The sequence below is a fragment of the Corvus moneduloides genome, chromosome 2, assembly GCF_009650955.1.
Source record: "Corvus moneduloides isolate bCorMon1 chromosome 2, bCorMon1.pri, whole genome shotgun sequence".
NCBI classification, from domain to species: Eukaryota; Metazoa; Chordata; class Aves; order Passeriformes; family Corvidae; genus Corvus; species Corvus moneduloides.
Window position 1 is genome coordinate 116,310,112 of NC_045477.1, and position 18,700 is coordinate 116,328,811.

At 42.9% G+C, this 18,700-nt stretch overlaps 1 long non-coding RNA gene across 1 annotated transcript; it reads right to left on the bottom strand.

Moving 5' to 3' along the window:
- Window positions 1–9,469: 9,469 nt before the first annotated feature.
- LOC116440317 lies at window positions 9,470–17,913 on the bottom strand. The gene is made up of 2 exons (XR_004238543.1): window positions 14,773–17,913; window positions 9,470–14,581 (listed from the first exon to the last, which is right to left on the bottom strand). It is a non-coding gene; the product is annotated as an uncharacterized LOC116440317 (long non-coding RNA).
- Between the last annotated feature and the right edge of the window lie 787 nt (window positions 17,914–18,700).

The window sequence follows — 18,700 nt, forward strand, 5'->3', positions numbered from 1 at the left end:
ACCAAGATTCATTTTAGCCTTAGCGAGCAAGGCACTGAGGAACAGTAATTGATTATTATTCTTTTCTTGTTATTCTTTTCCTCCCACTAAACGTGGTAATAATAATTCCCTGTGCGCAGCAACCTCAAAGCCTGCACAGTAACTGTGGTAGGTATTCACATTTTAAAAGAAATTTGCTTTGTGCATCGTCAGTAAGAGAGGAACTACTTCTTTCCCTTATCTCAAACGATATATTATTCTAATCACTGATCCTGGAAAAACTGCCCACCTCTCTGGTGAGATAATCCCGTTGCTTACAAGTATCTAAATTGTGTGGGTTTAAGATCCAGGCGTTAGGGGTGACTTAAAGAGTCTTTGCAGAACACAGCCTTTGTGCACGGGTCCTTGCAAGGCAGAGCTCAAACCCTGTGCTGGTCGTCTCAGAGTATGATCTTTTCTGAAAAATTATTCTCAGCTGCAAACAGGGAAAAAAATAACAATCCACCAGATTCAGGGCCAAGCAACACTATATGTAGGAAAATTACCTTCTGCCTGTATTGTAAAACAACAATAAAATTGCCTACAGGGAAGAGTGATGCAAGAAAATGGGTAAGAAAATAAGTGGTTTTTTACTTATACATCTGGATCAGCTTATTTTTTTCTTAATGAAATAAACAACAGGGGCAGCTGATGGAGAAGGGGAGAAATCCACTGAGCCAATTTTCTGTCCTCTTGAACAGCTGAGATACAAGATTGAAACCATACCAAGGAACTAAGAGAACTGGAAGGAGAGATGGAAGAGAAGTGAGACCCTGGCCAGAGAGGCATTGGGGAGTTAACTGAGAGAAGGCTAAAAGCCATGGAGAAGCTTAGCAAGAAACAGATAGAAAAGCTGGAGGAGGTGAAACATATCTGCAGCAACGCACAGCTCATAAAACTCTTTAGCAAACTTGCAGGGATGTGTGGGAGACCTCCTAAAGATTTCTAATTTAGGAGCACCCAGCTGTACTTCCAGATTTAGTTATTAGTTGCTTTTCCTACGCAACACCCCCCCAAAAAACCAAAAAGTTTTTCTCTTCGCATTTGCTAATGGACCTCCTACCAACACTTTAATGGCAACATTTGTTTGGTGACAACATTACTGGAGGCTACAGCCAGGGCAGTTTGTGCATCCATCTTAGAAACCAAACACAATAGCACAGGATTCTCTCTTGCTTCATAGATGTGACCCACAGAAGAGGGCAAAAGTATATGTTTTGCTATTATTTTGTTGTTGTTGTTTTTTTCTCATGGCATAATGATGGATAAGCTTTTCGAAAAAAAAGAAAATTTAATTATTTTCTTTGGGGGTGTTTTCTTTTTCATATTCCCTTGCTTTGTTCTTCTCCTTTGCTGTGAAGGCAATAGAGCTAAAGGGATTTCATGCCTCAAAACAGAAAGGAATCCTGAGCTACTGAGGGGAATTAAAAATGGAGGAAGGGAGAAAGGTTTAAAAAAGGATTTTAAAAGAATTTTTATTCAGACTGTGTAAAAACTCTTCTGAGATTGATTGAATCAAAACTCTTGTGAAACACATGGGAGAAAAGCTCAATTTGTTAAAGATCTGCATTCTCCTCTATCTTCTAAGTGCAGCCTACAAAACTAATTTGATTTTGTTGGTCCTCTGAGAAGTCCTTCAGCAAGAGAAGGCTGGGAGGGGTGGGGAACCTCTCTTTTTTGATATTTGTGAGATAAAAAGAAACCCAAGCTCTAAGGCCACTTGCATAAGCTTTGTAAAGCTCTCTGAATTAAAAAAGAAAAAGCATTTCTTTTGTAGTTACCAAGAAATGCCGGCACCATATAGTGCACAAGCATGTTTAATTTACACGGGTTTGTTGGCTGGATACTTTTGATCAATAGTATCACAGTGCTAATCAGAAAATGACAGGTACTTTTCATGTGGACTTTTTCTGAGTAAAACTTTTGAACTTTTCTAATCTCTTAACTGAAAATGAGGACAAAATACTGCTCCTGCCTTGTCTCCAAATACTGGTTTTCCTTCCTTTTTTCAGAGATAAGAGAAAGAATAAAAGGAAAGAGGTGAGAAAGAAAACAAACATAAAATGGGAAAATAGAGAAGTAAAATTCCTCCTCCCTCCAAGTAACTGTCAGGGCTTCTTTCATTTAATATGCCATTACATTTAGGATTTCCATTTCCAAATGGGAAAAAAATGCGACTGACTCCAAATACAAGAACAATGCTTGGGGGCAGGCCTAAAGTGAGCAATAAATCAGAGCAGAAAATGTTTTGCTTGGGGAACACATCACGATTAGATCATAAATAATCCTCTTTTCTTCTATATGCAACATAAAATGAACACAGCTATGAGCACAGGCACATGCTGGTGCACAGACACGTTTGTTTGTGCACACACAGAGGACTCGGCCCCGTTTCCCCAGGGCAGTTCTGTGACAGCATGAGAGGTGAAGGGTTATGGCAGAGGGGTCGATTAAATGGTGTCAGCTGAAAACCTCATTAAATCAGAGCAGCAGAGCCAGGCATGCAGGGAGCATGTCACCAGGAGGAAGCAACCCCTGGGCCAGCAGGAAACTCTGTGTATCAGTCCCTGCAATAAAATACTGCTTATTTCCTAGTAATCATGGCAGTCACAAAATACTTGTTTCTCTGTGGCAGGATCACACAATGGAGGGTGGCCTTAAACTGGAGCTGTGCTGAGAGAGAGGCTTGCCAGGGTATGTGTCTTCCCAATTCCCAACCCAGTCTCAAGTGTAAGGTTTATTTTCTCCATTTTGGGCCCTGGTCCCGGCCTTGCAGTTTGCCCTCCCAATATGCATGGTGGTACTAATTGTTATTATTGTTATTATGCCTTGTCCATCTGAACATTTCCTTAGTAATTTTTAGCGCCAGAAATGAAAGGGTTTTTTTCCCTTAAAGACTCCTGAGGAAAGGTAGCTTCAGTGTCTCCAGGGATGCTTCTAAAATTCAGCGAAGGTGGACCTGGGGTGACACACACAAGTGGGAGCAATGCTGGGACAACTGCTTTCCTACCAGTCCTGAGGAACTTTCCAAGATTAAAACAACTCAATTCAAAGCAAGTCTGAGGTATTTAGAGGGATCCTGTGTGGGCCAAAGCTCTTTTGCAGGGAAAAAAGCAAATCCATCTACCTTCCAGCAGAACTTGCTGGGATCTGTGTGGCAATTTCCTTCCTCTTAGATCTTCCAGTGAATTTTTCCATGACAGGGATAATCCAAGCTAATCACTTCCATTTGACCCAGTTTAATCACCACCTTCCCGAAATGGAGTTAATAGGCGCTTAATGCTAAACAAGTGAGGAGGATGGTTCATGAAAGAACTTGGAAAATCATTCTACTGTTCCTAACACATTCCCTTTTTTTTTTTGTTTTAATTCGTTACCCAGAGTTGGTAACTTCTGAGGCCTAAACCACAATACATCTTGAGCTCACTAAGCTAAAAATACTGACTCACCAATCACAGCATACTAATGAATCCTCCACAGGAAAATGAATCTGTCATTTCCCTTCCCACAGGAACACTCACAAGTGGTTAAATCTCTAAAGATTCTGGACAGCCTCCCCGCCTGTGCCATTGTACACTGAGCTCTTGATTCAGGTACTGGAGGCACATACCTCCTTTCTTTCAAGAATTAGTTTTTTGGCGTATTATTCCACGTCTGTCATTCTGCAGCAGCACTAATTTTAATTTTGCTTTGAAAGTATGACAGCATTCATAGAGTCTCTGCTTTTGAGACGGTTCTGGTTTTATTCCTTTAGATGCATGTCAGGGAGCAGTGGGAGCAGGGTATTCTGCACGGCAGATGGGCAGTGCCCTTCCTGCCACAGTCCAGAGCCAGGCATGGCACTCCCAGGCCAGCAGGTGCTGGGATGGGGGTCCCAGATTGGGCTCCTAAGGGCTATTATGCACTCAGGTCCCTGGAAAATCCCAGCAGGACAGCAGTGTTGTCCTAATTAATGCTGAAAACTGCTTTTAGGTGTAGACTATTCTATGTTCTCACAAATTCACTTTTGTCATGTCCTCTTGAAATCTCCTGTAAGCAGATTTTCTCATCCCTTCCATTGCTGCTTATTTTTTATTTAATTGCTTGTTTGGTTAGAGTTCAAATATGGATCTTTGAAATTGTCTTCACTGCCTGGAAAAATCTCACCTCCAATGGTTGGGGCCCTGGTGGACTTATACAGCAACAATCTCAATTGGCTGTAGTCTTCTCATCTCTTACTGATGACACCTTCACCCTCTCTGCCTTCAACACCAAGCTCACCTGCTGTTCTTCCACTGGGTAAAGGACCTTGGGATCATCTGCAAGAGTGCATTTGCTCTGTCCAGCCTTGAAATGGGTATCTGCAGTGAGTGAGATCTGGTGTTCACACAGACATCCAACCAGGAGGACTTCCCTCATGCCCCAGCCAGAGGCAGGAATCACACAAGTGCTGGCAGTCTTCAGTCTTCCTATTGAGTAATTCCTGGCTTCCTGCTACTGAAAACATGTCATTCATGGCAATGTGGTGGTTTAAGGCAGAGTCTCAAATAGCAGATGTTTATCTTATCACTCCAAGACCTCTTGTGTAATACTCCTGTCTTCCCCCAGGCCAGTGAGAGTGAGGATGAAGGCTTCAGGGGCAGCTCCGGGACTTGTGCTGGCGGTGCATTCTTGCTGGGGGCCCATTGTCAAGGGATGGGAAACAGTGGAGTTGCAGGCTCTGACTGATGTCTATCCTGAAAAATGATTATTTAATAAACAAACAAACAAACAAGGCATGATATCCCCGCGAGCATTGTTAGCAGGGAAGTGGGTTGCTTGCAGAGAGCCTCACTGCCATCTAGCATGTGAGGTTGGTCTATATTTAGTCCTTTGAAACATTCTAGATAAGAATTCTCTTGATGTGAACTGAAACCTTTGACCACCACAAAATACACAGCAAGGCTCCATGTCCCCGCTTCCTCCCTGTTGCTGCAATTCAGCCCTCATACTTTGTGATTGAATCATCAGGTTCCCAGTGCTAACACCCAGTCTCCAGCAGCATTACCACACAGGAGGGAAACAGAACACGTGTTGGTTAAAACCTGACAAAGCAACACTTGGATTTAGGTCATGCACAGCAAACAGGAGTTACTTGTGCGCTGTACCTGGCTCCCGTTCAAACCCAGAGCGTGATGAATTCACACCAGCCCAGACATGCAAAGCAGCATCTACCTTTCCCCTTTCCACAGAGATTTCTGCTCAGACAGTACCTTCAGCTCCTCATGGCTGTGCCCCCACAGCTACCCCACCAAGGCTGCCTGGCTGCTGCACTCTGGTGAGCAGGCACACTTGTGCTGCTGGCACAAGCTGCAGAATTCACTGCTCTGCAGCCTGCAGCCCCTCACTCGGCCATCTGCCCTCGGCTCTGCCACAGCTGTGGCACAAAGCAGGCAGCAGACAGTGCTCCAGCTCCAGCTGCACATCCCAAACTGCCCAGATTGTCCAGCTTGGCCTCCTGCACGACTGTGACCAAGAATGCCTCTGCTGGACCTCACCCCTTCTGATGGACTATCAGGACTCAGAGCATTCAGCTTTCATTTGAAGATGCTTAATTCACCTTTCACCCTGACGGCCTTTTAGACTTTGTTTCTCACCTCACTGTTCCTTTGTCCCTTCCCATTTTCCCCTGGCTGCTGTCAGTTCCGGGTGGTAGAAGCAGACTTTAATTTCTATTCCAGAATTGGCAGAGGCTTTTAACCCTGGATTTGCAGAGGCTTCAGTTTCTAGTACCTTCACTCCTTGTTCACTGGTTGTTGGAGTTGAATTTTGTCCTTTCTTGTCTTTTGGCCCACCTCAAGGCCCCTTAGTGCAGCTTACTTAGCATTAATGAAGTTATGGAGAAATAGTATCAATCTTTCAATTAATATAAGTGTTATTATTCCACAATAAATGAATGGTTACACATTTATAGGGATTATATTTACTTATATTTTATATTCAAAATAGAGAATTACACATATCACACATAATATATGATGAATTTAGCCATAAAGGATTTCTTGGCTTTGCCGATTCCTGATGGAAAAGAGATTAAATCAGGCTGAGACTGTAGTAACCTCACCTACAAATTTAAGACTGACTTGATGGTAGGAGATTATATAGATACTGGTTTTTATGGGATCACTTGGGATTAGGTAGCATCTTGAAAATATTGTCAGGCTGTACCAGAAACCAATTTAGCACAGCTCTATTTGTTCTTCAGCTCTTACTCAAAGTTTAACTTGTATACACCTCAATCGAAATGGTTTTAAATGTTTCTTTTATAAACATACGAGAGCGAGGCACAGTCAGCCGCAGAATGACTTCTCTGAGACATGTCCTGAGTGCTGGGACTCCTGAGCAGCTTCCAGGCTGTTCTGAAGGGAAACACACAGCTCCTCTCTACAGCACACGTCCCCCCTTGGCCACTCCACCTGTGTGGTCTGGAAGGCCAAGATCACAGAATGCAATGGCTCTGGTCTTCCCAATTTTTCCCTGCTCAGTGCTTTAAAACAGTTAAATAGTGTGAGTTTCCTTCACATTCCTAATTCTATGTTGGTTCTCATATGCTTGGGCATCTCCTTCTTAGCAGCCAGAGTAAGTTCCCAGCCCTGGCATTTCCAGTGCATGTCTGGAATTCTGTAATGGAGCCGTGAATTTGGACCCTAATGGTCCTTGTATGCTGCAATTGTTGATTTGGAATCACTTCTTGCCTTTTCTCCCTAAATTGTATATTTGGATAAAAATTAAGAATCCTGGTGGATATTTTTAGTGCAGGTTCCAGGGACTTTGGCTTTTCCTTACATGTTTAGATGGGGGACTCGGAGTTCTTCATTAGGCAGTGCATTGTTTGTACGGTCGCCATACATTAAAGGAGCTGGAATAACACTGGCGCAATATCCAGTTTCACCCAAATGAGGTTGTTGAGCAGGATCCAAAAGGCAAACACAGTATTTAAACAGAAACAAAGCCTTCGATTTATTTCATTATTTACTAAGTGCTGCCATGGTGCTCAGTGCTACATAAACATCCCGTGCCCCGGGTTATTAATACTACCAGGCACAAGCAGGTTCAAGGCTCAAAACACCTTACATGAAATATTCCCAGGACAAGAGCTTTAAGGACAGGTTAAAAGGACAAGGTATCCGTAGAGGAATCCTGTTAATGAAATTTCAGGCTTCAAAAACAGCTGTGTTTTCCAATAAGAAAAAATTCACATTTGAGGACGCAGCTCTCCACCCATCCTGTATAACTACCCCTCACTGATTATTGCTGTAAGACAGTTCTGCCCTGTTGAGTGTGTGAGTGATGCCAGTCTGGCCTTTTCTTTGTGTGATAAGGAACATCCACCCCTCCAACAAATATGGAGAACTAGTAGGAGATCAGATTTTGGGGCTTACACTGCATAATGATCCCATAATTAGGGAGAATTAGAAGGTTTTGTTCTTCAGACTGCACAGCTCTGGAAATGCTGGGGAGTCACTGCAGGGTCCCCAACATGTGTCACCAGTGGGTGGGCAGTAAAATGGAAAACGTTATTCTGGAGGAAAGAAAGGACTGTTAAAGCACATGCCTTTAACTCTCATAGAAGGACTAAAGGAGACAAGCTATTTAGAGGCACCCCTCAGAAGAAGAAGGAGTATTTTACTTAAAGATAACCTAAATGCATTTTAAATTCTTGTGAAAGGCTGGGAAAATTTTTCTTAAACATATCAGGTTGAAATAACCCCAGAGGCATACAATTCCTTGACAAAAACATCAATGAGTATTAAGAAAATTGTGTTGCATGCTTAGGTCAGTGAAGATTACATCTTATGTAGGGCCATTTAAAAGACAGAGCTCTCACAAGAATTACAAATTATTCGGGGCTCATGAAAATCATCCTGGTTTTAATTACGACTTTAAAGACAAATCCACAAAGTTGTAAGTTCTGCTGGCATGGGAAGCAATCATTATAAATCTGGACAAGGGATCACACAGAAATTGCAAGTAATGACTGTGAGAGATTTCAGTACTAGCTATTTTTGTCTTTAGAAATGTTTTTCATTTCAGAAAGTCATTAGCACTTGTGCTCAGCCAAAACTTGCTCATAAGACTAAGCAGGATTTCTTAACATAAACTGTCCTTAAAAGGACACTGTCAGCTTCCAACTAGTCAGGCTTTGAGAAGAATTTTAAAGATGTTTCAGTACATGAATCCCTGGGGTGATGCCTGTTCTTTTAGCACAGTATTTTACCTTTTTTTTTTTTTTTTCTGGTGCTTTACCTTGCCCTTTTGCAGCATCAAAGTCACCACATAAGTTCAGGGAACCAGAAAATACGGAGGTGAAACTGAGAGCCTGGAAAGCACTGTAAAAGCTGAAAACAAACCAGAGGAGCTAAACAAAGAACTGAAGAGATGTATCTCCTTTTATTAATTTTCAGTTCCAGATATTGTTTGGAAAAGAGACAGAAAAATGTCAGGTAGTGATGTCCCTGTATTTTAAAGTTTAATTACAGACAATAATGCAATAAAAAAGTGGAAAGATGGACAAAATTTAAATTCTCTTCTGATATTAAAATGACTTTGAAAAAAATATTTTTAAAAAGATAAAAATTCAGCCAAAGGAAGAGTTCAGCATATGGCAGAATAGCCATAGAATAGAGTTCCTCTATCCTGGCACTTTAAACCAGAAGTTTGTATGTAAATCATGATCCAATGTCATGATGGAGGTGACAGTTCAGTGGGTACTGAGGAGCAAACTGGGAGAGAAGTCCCTCAGATCATCAGGTAAGAGTTATACAACTCTTTAATGCATTATTTTATTATATTACATTTGTGTCAGGAGCCCTATCCTGCCAGTGGGATTTGTATAGCTGGGCCCTTCCTCTTGCTGGGACCCTAAATGACAGCAACAAGAATCTTTCAGTAAGGCTGGCACTACGAGGCTGGGACCTGAGCTGGAGGAACAAGGAGGAGTTGAACAGGATGGAAAGTTCTCTAAAGCTAAAGCTCTAGAGTTTAAACCACACTGCTTCTGCCAGGTTTATCTCAGTACTACTCATATAATTAGTACCACTCATGAAAAAACCCTCTTGACTTTCTGATTCTAGCTATACTGTCATTTGGCCTGGAGTGTGACAAGGATAACTCTGTGTTTATGCAGCTTTTGGTCATGACTTCTTGGGAAGTTATTTGCAAGGATGGAAAAGCCCTAACTCTTCCTGCTTGTTGGAATAGTCTAGATGCCAGAAATTTTGTGACTGATTAGACAGAAACTTGTACAACTGGACCTGTACAGTAAGAAGCATCAACTATTACCATGTTCTGATAAATGGGAATTCACACCATTAAAATACCAGCCAAGAATCAGTTCCTATGAGAGTGGAAGGCAGAGCTGGGTGAAGAGGTAGAACTGCTGACAATGGGATGGATACATCTGCCACATAATCCTTTCCCTTCTCCTGACCCCTTTTTAGCAACTCCCCTGTCAGATTCCAAACACTGTTGCCCCTCTGAAATGAACCTGGATCCAACTGAAACCTTTGTTTCGGCTTTTCTTACCTTCTGCATTGGCTTGAGAAGGGCTGCAAGGAGAGCCCTAAGAAACAGCCACAGTGAGCCTTGCCCAGTCAGCACCAGCTTTACTTCAGATGAAGAAGTTTGGAACTGGTAATCCACATCATCCATGCAAAATGAATTAATGCATAAATGAGCATGCATATGAGCCTATCATTATAGGCTCCTACCACATAACTTCAGCTGCTGTTGAACAACCAGCAGGCAAAACCACCGTTGGAGGTGCTGTGTCTCCTGTTGACTCAGCAGGATGACAAATCTCCTCACTGGTGCCTACAGCCAGCCTGGCCATGCTCCCCCTCCCACTGTGCCAATCCCTCCCTAGGCAGTTTTCCATATACAGCAGGCAACTCACATGCTACGTACACATCACTCCTGGTGTCTGCTGCTATCCCAGAGATAATTGCAAAATAGTTATTTGGAATGGCAGAGCTTCTTAAAGAGACAGCCTGTTAAATCTTGGGATACAACCTTCTTTCTCCTTTGCTTCCTTCTTTCCATTTTTCTTCTCAGCTGCTCTTGTTGTCCAGCATTTGGCACTGCTGTAAAAGTTCTGCCAGAGGGTTTAAAAAAATAAGATAAGCCTCCACTGTGTTTCATATAGGGTCCATTCATGAAGACCAGAACTCTCTATCCTGCAACAGCAAAGAGTTAATATCCCTGAGATATTCTACTGTTCTACATCTGTAAAAAAGAAGGCAAAGCAAACCTAAAAGAATTCAGTATGGAAAACATATTCCAGCTTCAATGACACACTGGGGTTTTGTTTAGGTTTCTTTATTACGATGAGCCACAATATGTAAACTTCACATGCAGTTACTGAAGTCATGTGTCTGCCTTATTTTAGCTTCGAAAACAGCAGCAATGCCAACATCCTTTGCTGCCTTTGAGATTTGACAAGTCCTGAAAACCAACAATGTTATGGTCCCTTCATAAGCACTGAGTTGCTTTGTCTAGAAAATAAAGGGGATGATTCTCCAGGCGAGCCTTCTCCACTTCAGGCGTTCCTTTTAAGACCCTGGAATTGGTAATGCTGGCTGGACTCTGCTGCTGTCAGCAATGGAGGGTTCCCTGTTTGGGGTGCTCTGACAAAAGGATGTCTCATTCTCTGTCTCTCCTGCCTCAAAAAGAAGTGAGCCACACACAGGTGAAATCAGCAGTGCTCCTAGTGCTGGAAGTTCCAGTGCTACATTCATTGCCAGAGTTGTTCCAATCAGAAGTCCAGTTAGGGTGAGTGGAGTCCAAAACCAACTCCCCACCCCTCTCCTCACCTTTCAGCTAGGCCCTGCAGAAGGCTTAAACTAAGCAGAGATTTCCACTGTTCCCATTCCCCAGGTGAGTCTCGTGCAGTGCAGCTCTCCAGTCCCATTCACAGGGAGCCAGCAGATTCCCCTGGCTCAGTGAGTGCAGTGCCCGTTCTCACAGGTATAAAAGGGCAGCATGCAGTCATCTATATAAAGAATGTTCTTCAGATGGGTTATGTATAAACTGCCTGATGGCAAGGGTATCAAATGAAGGTCGAACATCAGAGACCTTTAGGCTATTACGAAATATGACTCATGGATTAGTTAACTGCCTGTCAGATTTTCCATTATGAAATTTAACCAAAGCCCATATCTGCACAGCAGCAACACCTGTAGAAGTGCAAACAAACAAGTGGTTATATATACACTTGAATTGAAATGGGTCAGCAGATGTGCTATGGCACTGAGAGAACCTTTTTCCTTATTAATGTACTATTAGCTAAGGAAGAAAAATGAGAGAAGGGGAGAAAATGCTGTGGGAGTAAAAAACATTGTTTTGAAGTTCATATTTGTCAAAGAATCTGCAAGATAAATCTTTACAGTTCAACTGTATCAGATGAATCAACATTGAAATTCCCCTCTGCAGAGTATCATTATTTTAGCCATGATGGGTATCTGTGCTTCCTAATCCAAGCATTTGCTTTTCCAATTCCACATGGTGGCATGAGCGGAAGTGAAAAAGCAACTATTCCTGTTCTGGAAAATGACTATTTAGACACTAAACTAAAAAAGAAGGATTTAATACATTTTATTCTTGAAAATCAGTGAAAAGATTTAGCCATTTGGTGAAAGACTCTCATAGTTCTCTCACCTGGCTGTTTGGAGGTGGCTGTAAATTCAGAAAGGCAGAAGATGTGCTCTGAAGGTTCACCACAGGAAGTGAGGCTTTTCACCTGTGTGTCACTGGTTTGACTCCACAGGTGAGACTCAGCTCACCTAATTTTAGATGTCTACAGTGTCTATCAATACATTTGAGCCTGTTCCCCTGTAGGCAATTTAAAAGTATGTCTTATCTGATCTTTTTTAAATATCTACCTCAGGATGAGATGATTCATGACCTAAGAGTGACTTGTTCTCTGCTGTGGCTGTATCAGGAGCCTGAGGTGACTGGCTTGGCTGGAGAGCCTTCCATGTGGCCACAGATGAACCCTGCCTCAATGCTCTGCCTCCACAAGGCTGGTAATTTATGTGAAATGAGCTAGTTAACACTGCTCCTTGCTATTGCACTGGTTTGTCCATATCACAAAGCCACCACCACATCTGGCACAAATGAATGCCAGCAGGCTGAAATAGCCTAGAGGCTACTGATTAAAGAGGAAACCTGAACCACATAGATGGATTTCATAATTACATCCTATTCTTGCCTCTAGAGATGTTCCAGATCACAAGTTAGGTATGGAGTTCTCACTTCTCCTACCACTGTGGCATCTAATCTGTGAAGTCTCCATTTCCATGCCTGTCAGTCCAGCTCATTTCATAAACACTACATTCATTTAAACATTAACCTGCTGCTCTACAAGAAGTTCAGAAGACATAAACTGTAAGGCACAATGAAAAACAATTCAGTCTCAAGAAGCAAAGTCTGAGGAGGGGCAAAATAGCAGCACATAAATATATAAAAAGCAACTGCAAAGAGGAAGGAAATAAACTACTCTTCCTGTTTACTATGGAGACTTAAGTTACTCCACAGTGAGGTGACACACAACAAGCTGTGCAGCCACACAGCAGCATTGTTGCAGCTTTTAGACAATGGGGAAGCCACCAGGAGCTGTTGTCTCACAGACAGGCAGCAGCAGCTCCTACCTCACTGCAGGCAATGAGCTGCCTGTCTTGGAAAGGGGTGGGAGGGTTACAGCTCCACCGTGTTCGTGGGAGTCTGAAAGGAGCCGGGAGCCCTTGGCTCACTAAGCAGCTTTTCAGCCTCAGCATGAGGCAGGGGTTCCTTCCTCACAGCTCAGGAGCAGTGGCTGTGGTAATGTGACAGCATCCTGGGGCCCTGCCCCTTAGGAGAAGCCAGTCAGGGTTGGGAGCCCTCCCCCAGTTTGGGGATGCAGTTGGTGTTCTGCAGATCCAGTCTGATGAGCATCCACCCAGAGTGGATGGCTATATTTAGTCTTAAGGCAGTGTGATGGATTAGATGTCTCCAAAACCCTTTATCTTTAATGATTTAAGTGGAAAGGTTGCAATATGCACACTGAAGCCTGAGCTAAGCCTCTTACAATGGAGCGGGCCAGAGCTCCAGCTGTGCTGACCAAAGCCAGAAAGAGGGACAGGGTGGCCTTTGAAGAACCCAACTAGAAAAAGAGAATCTTTTCTCCTGACAGTAAATTTTCTATGGTTCTTTCTCTGCTGCCACCTGAAAGATTATGCTTCTGGTGCTCCTATTTACTATTCCTTGTTCCTCTGTAGGAAATACTGCTCCAACATGGTATAAACAAGGTAGAAAACATTACGAGACGTGGGGATGAGGGGGGAAAGGGAAGAAAGTGATTTAGTTCAAAATAAAAACTGAAACCAAACAGGTCTCACGCAGCCATATTCATATTCTCACACTCATAAGAGCAGCCGCCAGGCACCAGGCCAGCATATTTAAGCCATCTATCAAAAAGTCCAGGCAACATGAAGTTTGTGCTCAGGTAATAGGTGCAGGATCTGTGTGATGCCATAGAGAACACAAAGGGATGCCAGCTCTGAAGTCCTGGGTTATTCTCGAATTGGGGACTATGCACAGGGTTTGGGTGTCTTTTTGTATCTCTTTGGAACTGTCAGAATCTCCACCTGCATCAGCTCTGGCAGTCATCAGAACTCATTACGTTTTCTCCAGGTCTGAGTGCCCTGAGAGACAGCAGGTCAATGCCCTGGGGTCTCAATGACCTACTAACCTGCTGACATTAACTCAGGCCATCAACCTTTGTATTACAAGTCCCTACACTGCTCCCATTCTCTTGCTGGTGATCTTTCCTCTGCCAAGTGACAAAATCAACACAGAATCAACACTACAGCAACAGAGAGAAATAGGAAGGTGGACCTTCTTCCCCCTTTCTCCTGAAGACCAGTGTTGGATTTGATTCATAGGATTTGGCCATTTAGTTCCTGGCAGGGCTGTGGGGAGCTGGGGGTGTCCTCAGGACCCTGACAATCCCACAGGCATTTCAGAGTCAGTCACCCTCTCACTTAATAAGGAGAAACACTGCACATTCCTCAGATGGCTGAGGCCACTCTCTTAACCCAAGCACTCCTGACAGCTGCACCACGTTGCACAACCACCATCTGCAAAGGTCAGATCTTGCCAGGTGCTCACAGCTGAAGTCAAACCCCTGCACACTAGAAGGGAGAGCATTGGCAAGTGGTACTTGCTCAGTGACCCTTTGGAGGGCTTTCAAAGAAGACTCTAATATTACATTTATGTTACATAAGATAAAAGTTACACTTGGTATTTAGAAATGGTGATTAGAAAAGGCATACAGAAACCAAAATGAGAAACATTAGTGCCTTCTTCAAAGTATAATTCTGATGCTGATTAATATAGGAGCCATCTTGACTAGGTGCCTATTTTGATTTAGGCAATTATAAGCTTAGCAGTTCAAACCAGTTGGCAATGAGAATGTGAATCCAAGATTTACTGACGTGCCTATTTCCTTTCTTTTTGCTGCAGTAAGTCTCTCTTCTTTTGTCTTCATCTTCTGTTCATTTGGGCTTGCCTACAAGAGAAAGGCACACTCACGGAATTACAATATGCTTGTAAACCAATAGTTAACTCCAGGCATTCATTCAAAGAGGGGCAGTAGATGGATACTCATGACTTTGCCCTATTGAACAACATCATACTGTATTTTTTTTTGGCAAAGGGCTCCATTTTTAATACCTGCATGAACAGAGTGGAAGGCAATACCTTGCACAGAGGCAGCAGTCCCTGCTTCTGTCCTGTGAGTGCTGTGGATTGGGCTGTCCAGGTAGGAAAAAGGCTGCAGTGGGCAAGAGCTGCTCCACAGCCCGAGCCAGGGCAGCGACAGCAGCAGTCAGCTGGTGTTGTGCTACCTCTGTCCAGCAGATTGTGGCTCCTGCAGAGGTCAGGACCATGCTCCCAGCCTTTCTTCCCATTAGGAGGTTACAGTCTGCAGAAGGAGCTGCTGGACTGTCTTCGTTCTAGTGTAGGAAAACTTACTGCTTTGCAAGTTCTTCCTGTTCCAAATTGACCTGATTTAACCTGAAATAAACCATTTGTATTCCTGCAGAGGACTATCAGGGAGTGCACATGGCTTTTGCCCAGGTTTAACATCATTTCTTTAAAGCAAACTGCAAATTAATAGTAGTGTAACTTTCCTGTGCAGGCAAGCCCTTAATCTAATTGGAACATGGAAAACAGCATTTGGGAAGACAAAGCAGTGCATAAACTTGGGGAGTGAGAGAGAGAGAGAGAAGCAATATAATTTGGAATACAGGGGGGATGATGGAGAAATCTGAATGCAGAGAGAAAAAAATGATTAAGGTTTTAAAAATACAAGCTAGCAAGGAATCTAGGGATATGAAAAAATAGAGCCCAACTCAGAAATTTTCAATGTTCAGAGAATCGCCACATTCTCTCCATTCATTCTTCTACTTGGGACAACAACCCTTGTAATTTTAGTCAAAAACCACTCTCCCTTCCACCCCCTAAAACTTTGAGCCCACATTCATGGACTCATTCTTTCCCGTGTCTGATCCACACAGACAGAAGAAATAAGAACAAAACTATGCTTGTACTTCCTCAGTTCCCACAGAAGCCTGTGATTATTTGATCTTGTCACTAAACCATTAGAGAAAATAAAAACAGGAATTCATTAAAGAAAGAAAAAACAAAGAGAGAGAGAGAGAAGCCTTTGAGTGCTGCCTCAGATAAGGACTAGTATATGTCTGAAGTGACTAAATCTCTTCTGTGTATCCCTGTTCTAGAGTCACAGCTTATAAAACTTCCCGATTCTGTCTCCCCTTTCAGCTAAGAATCTCTGCTTTCTGCAAACAGTCTTTTGCGGTTTTTCAGGACAAGATGAGAATTTCTTTGAAGCTTGAAAAAAACCTCCAGGCATCTCTTCAGAGAACACCATGAGTCTGCTCTTCACCAAGCCCTCTCCAATCAGCTGTGTGCATTCTATCTACCGGTCTGGGAACATGGAGAGACAAGGGAAGGGGAGCCAGCAAGGCTTGGGTGGCAACACACTGGCCAAAGCACAGAGCAGCTCTTAATCAGACAGCCTTTTAATTCTTCACGTGAGTTAAAGGCATTATGTACTAAGATTGAGGACAGAGGTGTACTCAGCAAAGGCAGTGAGAGAATGAAGTGTTGCAGCATAGGGGAGTATTTTGTAAATATTCTGTCAAATGCTGTCCAGGCACAGTTTAATAATCACTGGCAATACTAGTGAGAGAAACCCCTGTCTTCAGTGCAGTGGCTCTGCCCTGCACACTGAGTTAGGGCACATGTGTGGTGGGAAATGTTCACTAAATTGAAGAAAAACATTGACTACAACCCAGTATCCCACAGGCATTTATCTGGGCAGAGAGCCGATGCAGGCAGGGTTTTTTCTACCCCTACAGAGTTATTTTAAATTCAGATCAGTTCCTTCATTGACTGCACAGGCTGGCATCACTAACAGCTATGCACTGGTCCAAAGAGTTTTGTAACTGCTGCTGTAGGGAAATGCAGACTTTCTAGAGAAGGGTTCACCAACAGTAACATCAGTGGTGGCATGTGGCTCTTCTTTCCATGTTATTCCTCCAAACAAGTAAGATCCTGCCTTTTGATGCCTAAAAATGTCCACAGAAATGTGGAAATTATGCTGTTAAAGACCAATCTCTGATACTCACTGTTGACTAAAGACTGTTTCCAAATCCCTTTGCTAATTTGTGGCTGGACAACATTAAATTTATATTTTGATTGCCCTGCCATCTTACAGTATGAAAGACTCACAGAAATATGGTATGGGGTCCTAGCCTCATAGGCAACTGTGTAGAACAAGAAACAAGACTTCAGTACTGCAACTTGAGAATTACATCCATGGTAGGATTTATTTTTTATCACACTCTGGATGTCTGAGCTGCTTTACCATTGATAAAACACCTCCTTTCCTTAGAAGTGAGTCCATAGTTGTGTACAATGAGAAATCTGCTTGTTAAGATGGTCAGTAGCATATGACCTGTTGATAGTTTCAAAACAGAAAAGGCAACTTGTGTACACAAGGTCAGTGTCTGCCAGCATTGGGTAAAAACACTACAGAAGTCAGACACAACTTTATAAACACACTGACTTCACAACACACATACATGGCTTGGTGGCAGTGGGTGATATTGGCTTCCTAGGACGGCAACCTCCTCAAGACTCAGCTGCATTTCTGGCTGTTTTGGGGCTATCAGTGTAGCCTTTCAGAACACCTCCCAGATGGGGCTTTGCAGGTGAAGGAATACCAAACCTGGGAATTTGCTAGAATTAAAGAACTGAGTGTCCAAGCGCCCGGCAGTATCAGGTGTTGAGGAGTTTTGGTTGAGCCCATTGGCAAAAACTTGCTGAGTTTAAAGTGAGCAGGGTTTTTGAGGACTCTGGTGTTGACTCAAGTGCTCATGAGCTGCTCAGCTTCCTCCAGGGAATTGCGTCTGAGTCAGCTGTGGGAGAACTAAAAGTGAAACTGAGAATAGTCCTGCCTAGCGCAGATGGCAACTCAGAGGGAAAACTGACTTCCCCAGGAATTGACTTCCCTGACTGCAGGATCAGGGTTTAAATTGCTGTGATACTCCTAAAACTTGCACGTGATTAATTAATTGTCAGTTAACTTGCGAATGATTAATTAATGTAATTTTCTAGTGCATATGAATTATCACAAGCAACGCCCTTGTTTGTAAAACGCTGCAGACATTGCAGGGATGTAAACTCGGAAGTATCTCTAGGCTCGGTTGGGAGCGATTCAAAACACTGCAGAATTGTTTAGAATTTAGAATTGTCTGTGAAGTTGTAAGAAGAAAAGGAATTAAAAGTATTATTTGAAACTTGCTTTAAAAAAACCCAAAGTTTGGGCCTACGTCCAGTAACAGCTTCTTAAAAAATACAGAAACTTTTTCTTTTAACTGTCTGGCAGCCTCAACAAAGACACCTGCAAGTTTTTAAATTATAAATAGGTGCACCTGGGAAGAAATACAAGCACAAATCTTTAACTCTGGAGCTGTAGCTGGCTGGAGAAGTATTATAGAAGGTGAAAGCAGAGGACTGGTAAATGTTTTGAGACCAGAGCATCACAGAATTGACTAGTTTGTCTGTGAGGAGTATGTGTTGCTCATTCAAGGACATGTTTGTGGATGTTTAAATCTTGTAGGGCTTAATTTTTGCCATGGGAGGACCTTGGTTCTAGAGCTCCAATTTTAAGGGCAGGAAAAACCTAGGCAGAGATGGGCTGTTTAATGTGTGAGTACTGTGGAAAAGTTCTGTCTTGTTTTTAAATCCAATGGTGAATCATCTTTCTGAATGGATCTTCCTTGTGGTTTTCTTCTTGGAAGAGGCAGGAGCCTGAGGGAAATGGAGGAATAATTGCTGTGTGGGTCAAGAACCCCGTGTCCTTTTCCCTGTGACTTCACAGCCCCAGCCGTGTCCTGATCCCGTAAGCACTTTCGTCAGTACTTTTACTGACCCAAATTCGAGGAAGCAGCTTTAGTATTCTCTGTGTCAGCAGGCTGAGATACAAGGGAATGGGGTTATTTATATATATTTTTATAATGACAGATAGTTCAATGCTTACTACTTGACTGATGCTTACAGGCTAAAAGTCCTGCTGAATCCAAGGTGGGGCTATTTGTGG